Consider the following 7,777-nt stretch of genomic DNA (forward strand, 5'->3'; position numbering starts at 1 on the left):
GAAGATCAATGAGCCAGCCAGCATGCCTTGTTGATGGTGACATGTAAAAGTCCTCCTCTTGGGAGCCACCGAGCCTCACACAAACCTGCGCGAGGCTCCGAACGCTGCACCATTCAGAATGAGAAGAGTGAAAGGAGCCGACGCCAAGGCTTGAGCTGCGAGACTCGAGTGTGACAGCCTTTAATGTCACGTGACCGAAGACTAAATTTACATACCCATAAATCCGTGTCACTAGTGCGACCCGCTTTTGTGTCGATTATCTCGAGAAGTGTTTTGTCAATGTACCGGATTACAAGGTTTCTCACGAGTTGGTTATATTTTGAAGGATTATCAATGATAGACTTAGAAGAGTAAATCACCCTAATATTCTGTGGATAGCTGTTATTGGGGGGCATAGTGAGTCTGTGAAAGACGTATACTCTGGTTTCTCTTCAAACCGAATAAATCTTTCGCCTTTTACTAAAGATTTCCGTGGAGAGGAACATTAAAGAGTTTCACTCAATTTTTGTAAGCCCTGCTGCTGCAGGGTTACCCCATTAATGGTTAAAAAAGTAAAACTGTATCTTCATACTGTTACAATTGATTCAATCTCGAAGCAGATCGGGAAACGACTTTTACTGACGCGCTTAACTTACAGTATACTCATGTAACAAGAACGCAAACATCGCTCTATGAAAGGCTTCACTGCTGTATACGAGCAGCGCTATAGAACAAAAGATAAAGAAGGATCAATTGGTAAATAAAACCCATAACTTTTCAATCTGGGGTTTATTTCAAGATCAGTCTCATGATTATTGAGATTTGATTGAAATCGCCTCTGTGATTCAAATTCTAAAGGGGCATTAAAATATATATGTGTATGTGTGTATATATATATATATTGATGTGACCAAGAGCCTGTGTGCTCGAAACGCGTCTTTTTGCCCGCAAAATAAATAATCTTTGACGTACCTGGTTGGTGTGGCTCGATCGACTTCTTTGAAGCAAGGAGATTCCTGTGGATATATATATATATTTATATAGTATATTTAAATCATGCCAAGGCCTAGCTTCCTACTTTAAAATGGGCAAATCAAGTTTGAGTCCTGCAGACTCAACCCTGCGATGATCCTCGAAAAGTGGTTCAACAAGTGCCCTAAAAAACAAGCATTAGCAAAGGCAATAAGTCGTACCCATGCAAGATCGAATGTCTTTGTCCAGGCTTTTTCGTAGCCAGGTACAGCTGTGCAGCATGGATGAAGGTAAGACATAAAAGTCCGATGACGCGTTCAATGCTTGCTGCTTTACAGTGCTTTTTTATTTGATTTTAAACCATGCTGCACAGCAGCCCGCATCTGTACAACATGGCAAAAAACATTGACTAAGCCAATAGATCTCGCGTAGGTGAGGCATATTGTCTTTATCAATGTTTAGGGAAAATAGCACTATGATATGGCTAGTGCTGGCTGTGTCTGATTGATTTTTGTTTTCTGGCAGGAGGAGGTGTGGAAAAGGGCAAGCAACAATGCGGTGAGGGTCAAAAAGACTGGGCAAGCAACAAAGAATGGGAAGGGTGGGGTACGGGACAAGCAACAATGGGCTAAGGATGTAGGGGTACGGGACAAGCAACGATGGAGGAAGGTGGCAGGGGGACAAAGCAAGCAACAATGGGGGAGGGGCCGAGGGAATGGCTCATGTAAACTCAGTGAGAGATGGAATAGGGGTAAGCAATAACGATGTGGAAACAATGTGGGATGGGGTACGGGAACCAGGCACGCAACAACAGTACAGAGTAAGTAGGGTAAGCAACAATGCACATGGGAGACAGGGCAAGCAAGCACAAGAGGTCAACAATGCGGGAGGGAGACAGGCAAACAACAATGTCGAACGGGATTGGGGAGGAGGGAGACAGCCTGCAAACAAATGTACTCCTATCAAGTGCTACATTTTAAACTAGCATTTACAATGCAATGGTCTCAGCATTATTAAAGGTAGAGCTATTGGCATTGCTCATGACATATTTTTTTTGTATTTTTTTTTTTTTACATCATAAATAAATGGCATTGTCATTTACATTGCCAATAGCTTAATCGTTAAATAAATGGCATTGTCATTTACAATGCCAATAGCTTAATCGCTCGCATATGCATGACCTATTGCATTTACACCCACACAGAGCCACACACTCAAAGCCACCCACACACACATACAGAGTCACCCACACAGAGACACCCACACAGTCATTCACATAGAGCCACCTACACAGAGCCACCCTCACACAGACAGAGCCACCCACACATAGAGCCACCTACAAAAAAAGCTATCCACACAGAGCCACACACAGAGCCACACACACACACACTGCCACACACACACACACACACACACACACACACACAGCCACACACATACACACAGAGCCACACACACACAGAGCCACGCACACACACAGACAGACAGAGCCACACACACACACACATAGACAGAGACACACACACACACACACACACAGAGAGCTACACACACACACACACACAAACAAACAGAGCAACTCTAAGAACTGGACATCAGTTAAAAATAAAAGTCAAAGCTCTTTGGGATTTTAAAGTGTCTGTGGGATTTTATTTTCGAGACTAAAGCCAAAAATAAACATTGAATTGAAATTCAAATAAAGGAAACGGTAACACGCCTTTTAAAATGTGCACATAATAAAAACACTTGTGCGCTTTCAACAAAGTTTGCCTGGGCTGGCCCTTTAAAATGAAAAATGGGTAACCAGGCAGGAGAACGCGGCCTGCAACGTATGCTTGCCTTCTTCCCACCATGTAGACATTCCGTGGGCAAGGCAAGTTTCTCCCCCCCCCCCCGACCCCGATTCACACATATATTTGGGAAGGAAGTAGAATAATGTGCCAACAGTAGAACACGGCAAAGTGTGCAACTGAAGCTAAAAAAAAACACAAATAACTCTAAAGTGGGACTGACTCTTAATGTTTCTGTCCAGTCAAATGTGATATACCTAGTGGAGAAAGACAGATGCATCTCTGATGTAGTTAGTAAACGGTGCAAAGACTGAAAACAAACGTACACGTTTAAAAAATGCGTTTTGTACCGATGACCAAAAGCGCTGCACAGCGGAGATTTATCGCTTATAGGCATAATTAAAACAGCAGTACTTCCAAAGGCTCCGAGCACAGTCCAACAAGCAAGACAATGTTTTTATACTATTTTGCAATGGTCTTAAGACCAGTACACCTGAGCTATTGAAGAACAGCTCAATCTATTCACAAGCTGGAGACACATTCCTACTTGTAGCCAAACCCTACTTACCCGTAATGCACTACCACCATTACTAGGCATTCATACTATGCACTTGTTTTTTTGGCAATGGTTGTCGGTTGGGCAAGTTAGATTTACCATGCAGAAACCCCGGCAGTGGCTGCCGAAGCAACTATCCAGAAAATGTTACTAGGTACGAATGAACAATGGAAAGGTAGGTTACCAGTAGATTTTCGTACTGCAACATATAAGATTCGGCATACGGGCATCCAGTACTAGTTCAAAGGCCACCACGCCTGGTTGGGCTGGTGGTAGGGATAAAGGAACCCAAGGTGAGCAGAACTGGGCCAGGGCAATCGTGTCATCCGGTATAGAAACATCGAGTTAGTCACTCGTGTCCATGACACCGTCGCTTTAGTTGAAGACCGCACCGCCATTCGCGTCTGAGTGCTTAGCGTAAACAAGGCACACAGAAATTATGCGGGCATATCTTTATTCAGCACACAAGCGAGTGTATGTGAGAAAGCTCTATATTATAAAAGCAGTGGGTACATTAATACCCCATGCCTACTGCAGGTATAGTTTCAAGGGGAGACTTGCACGAGAGACACAATTGGGTACTGGGGAAGTACCCAGCGTCCGTAATGAAGCCACATAGATAAGAAGGATGGGATAAGTTTGGGAGTAAAGGACAATTATAAGCGGTGGGGAAGAGGGGGATGAACTCCTGGTTCCCAGAAAGCACCGTAATACTGACAGGTTCGATACTATGTGCAAAAGAGGAAACGCACAAGTGAATCAGCGTCTACATACCACAAAGTGGTATTACCCAGTGTGCCTCGCGCTTCTGCTATTAGAGCGGCACAAAGGCCGCCGGCCGCCAATACAAGCCTGACCCTGCTCCGGTCACGGTGCACGATTGCTTAAAATGTGGCCAGCGCGGTACCAGCTGGATACGTAGCACAGAAAAGCGCACACAAAATATAAGCCAGCAAAATAAAGTGCGTACTTAGGCTGTCAACGTTCTTTAACTCCCGTACGATTCCGAAAAGGTGCCAGCGGCTGGAGTCAAAACACGTGTTTTATGACACCCACCCGATACCCTTTTAGTACCATGTTTTAGCCCTTTTGTCGAATCGCTTACTCTTGTCGTTTCTCGAAGGTTTACCTGCAGCTTGTCGGCTGCGACACACGCTGGAGCCGGCAGTTGAGCAGACGGAACCGTTGACAATAGAAAGATGTAGAAACATCCCACCTGGAAAAAGACCCAAAATATTTTCGTTTGCTTACCAGTGTTTGGATAGTGAAGGGCCGCCGCCGAAAGTACATATATACTGGGCTTGTTCCTGCTAGGAATAGGAGGGGTCCATTCGCGGGTCAAGCGCACGACCACTTTTCTCCGAGGCGAGGCAGAAATGCCTCGGAGAAAGCACGGTCATTTTCCGATTCGGGGGCCTGGTTTTCGTTCTCTCCTCTTCCCATTGGCTGGAAGGTAAAATTCCAGCCAATGGGAAGAGGAGAGAAAGAAAACAAGAAAGAAGCTTAAAAAAACGCCCCCGAATCCAAAAAAGACGGGGCTTGGACTGAGTGACGCCCCTCTCCTCCAATGGCTGGCCAGCATTTACTAGGCCAGCCAATGGAGAAGAGGGGCGGGTTCCAAGCCCCCTCTAAGAAACATTAAATCTTCGGGCTCCGCCCACACTGCTTATAGCAGTGCGACGGAGTCCTCGACCTTATAAAAAAGTACCTTTGGAAGCATGCGACCAGTGGATGGACACTGACTGCCGAACGTAAGAAGCACTTGGCCCATGCTCCATTGAAGGGCCAAACATGAAGAGAAATGAAACTAGCATTTGCTGACCAATGAAAAGCCTGGAAAAGAGAGTGATGATGAAACAAACAAATGGTAACTTATGGGCAGGCTCTAAGCCTCTTGAATTTAAACAAAATGTCCGCAAGCAACAGTGCATGCATTGGCTCGGAGAGCGACCTAAAAATGAATCTGATCTGCTGTGATATATTTTAGTGTTCACATAATGAACTCCAATGCCCTTGGGTTAAGCTAACGCTATATAAATTGAAAAAAAGTGCCCATTGTAAACTCTCCTTCCGCATTACATCCTGGTTTCTGTAATTTCATCTCGACTTCATTTCCCACAAAGAATACCGTTCTAAGTAAATACTCCTCCTATTTGGTGCACTCCAGCTGCAATCAAAATGTACCCTGGAAATTAACCCTGGCTATTCAGAACTAGAATCAGGGTGAACTTAAGTCATTGGCTTTCCACTCTGTAATCCCAAAAGGCGCTACAGTTCATCAGCACGTTTATCCGTACCACAAGTGTATATCTCTCGACATGTTTGCTCCATCTTTCATCTTTATTACAGATCAGCTCTGTAATAAGTAAGCAACAAGAAGCACACCTGCCTCTTGTGTATTTGTACTTGTGGATACTGCCTCAGTGAATCATAGTGTATCTGCTACGTGATTTTTCTGCCCCATGGACCGTTCATAAGCTCTGCCAAGAAGTGCAGTTATTCCCATCCACACGTATATCAGCGCATCACATCTGAGGATTTTTGAAGCTGGACAGCAGTTGGCCCTATGATAGAGAACACCCTTCTGTCCTACAGGTTCATATTTCGACACCGTCTAGACTGTGCCAAAAACACTTCAAGAAATGCAGTCTGCCCTCTGCCTTTAGGTACTATTTCTATACATATGAAAATGTGTTACTTGCAAAATATCTGCTAAATGGGTGCAGTGCACACTGACCCATCTGCACAGATGCTGTACAGCCAGCGAGAACAACAGTTGCATTTAAGAGTGCATGACCATGCACTGTATAATTGGACTTGCACTTGAAATATATATTGCACGGTATGTTGCACTGATTGCAGTGCAGGGTCTCTCCGTGCAGACCTACCTTAGTGATTTATGGAGTAGGTGGGGCAAGCAGTTACCTTCCCAGGACAAGTAGATTTATGTAACATTTTGTCACCTGGCCAAGTAGATTTTTGAAATATTTCCACACCCCTGTTAGATTAGATAGGCTGTCTTAACCCCTTCCATGCTGGGCTGTTTCCGCCGCTGTGCGGTAAACAAAAGAACAGGGCGGGGCCGTGACGAACCCCAGCCGTCATCAGCACACGAGCGCCGCAGAGCGTGACGGCTGGGGTTCGTCACCAGCATGGAAGGGGTTAAGAACTTTGTGCATAGGATCAAGCTAAAAGAGAACGCTAAACCAGTAACAGCCAAGGTCAGAAACCTGCTGATTTCCATACAAGAACCTGTGAAAGAAGAATTGGAGAAACTGTGTTGTTTGGGAGTAATTGAGCCTGTGGAGGCCACGGAGTGGCAAGCACTAATTTTAGCAGCAAGGAAAGGGGATGGGGCTGTACGTCTATGCATAGACCTAAGGGCTCTAAACAAGGTAGTTATAGTGGACATGTTTCCCCTCCCCAACATATCCCAAATGATGAGCAGACTTGCTGGTGCAAAGGTCTTTTCCACCCTGGACCTCACGTCAGCTTATTATCAGGTCAGGATGCACACAGAGCCACAAGATCTCACGGCCTTTTTTATACTCATGGGGCCTACAGCTTTAAGCAAATGCCTTTTGGACTTGTCTCGGCTGCAGCTGTTTTCTCAAAGGATCATGAACAATCTCCTTAAAGGAATTCCTGGAATTTTATGCTACCAGGATGATGTTCTGATCGTTGGAGAAAACAACACCTAACATGAACCCAGGCTAAGGCAAGTTCTAGAGAGATTCTTAGAGCTAGGTCTAACGGTGAAGAAGTAAAAATTTAGGATTGGGTGCTCAGAGATAGAGTTTTTGGGGCATAAGGTAACTGGAGAAGGTATACTTCCTAAAACAGAGTTGCAGAACACCATCCTCAACCTAACCCCTCCCAGTAGCAAATCAAATCATTTATGGGTATAATTGAGTTTTATAGCAAGTTTGTGCAGAACTTTGCTAGGCGTACCTACCAGATTCGCAATCTCCTAAGAAAGGGAGTACCATTTGACTGGAGTGAGGCATGCCAAAACGAATTTGACGCCACCAAGAAAGCATTGGCAGAGGCACCGAATCTTAAAGCTTTTGTTCCTGGTAGGAGGACCTTACTGACGTAGGACACCAGTACTAAAGGTTTGGGTGCGGGCCTGACTCAAGAAGGTGAAAAGGGGAAAGAGACTATAGCATTTGCATCCAGATCCCTACGTCGGGCAGAGTACAACTACTCGATTATCGAGAAAGAGACACTTGCGGTGCATTGGGCCACTAACAAATTTTAAGATTTTGTATGGGGAACAAAGTTTGACATAAGGACTGACCAAAAACCCCTTGTAGAAGTCTTTACTAAGAAAGGTTTAGATGTCACCTCGAGCAGGATAAGAAGGTGGGTAGTGAGCTTACAAGAATACACCTTTGGGGTAGAGTACATACCAAGGGTGAGGAATTTAACCGCCGACTGTCTCACGCGGTTGGTAAGGGAAACCCCTGAAGAAATTGAG

The 7,777-nt window shown here is 44.9% G+C and overlaps 1 non-coding gene across 1 annotated transcript; it reads left to right on the forward strand.

The window, feature by feature from the left end:
* Positions 1-415: 415 nt before the first annotated feature.
* LOC147660693 (U5 spliceosomal RNA) lies at positions 416-530 on the forward strand. The gene has a single exon (XR_015306212.1). It is a non-coding gene; the product is annotated as a U5 spliceosomal RNA (small nuclear RNA).
* Positions 531-7,777: the final 7,247 nt, after the last annotated feature.

The sequence above is a fragment of the Lissotriton vulgaris genome, unplaced genomic scaffold, assembly GCF_964263255.1.
Source record: "Lissotriton vulgaris unplaced genomic scaffold, aLisVul1.2 SCAFFOLD_763, whole genome shotgun sequence".
Taxonomy (NCBI): Eukaryota; Metazoa; Chordata; class Amphibia; order Caudata; family Salamandridae; genus Lissotriton; species Lissotriton vulgaris.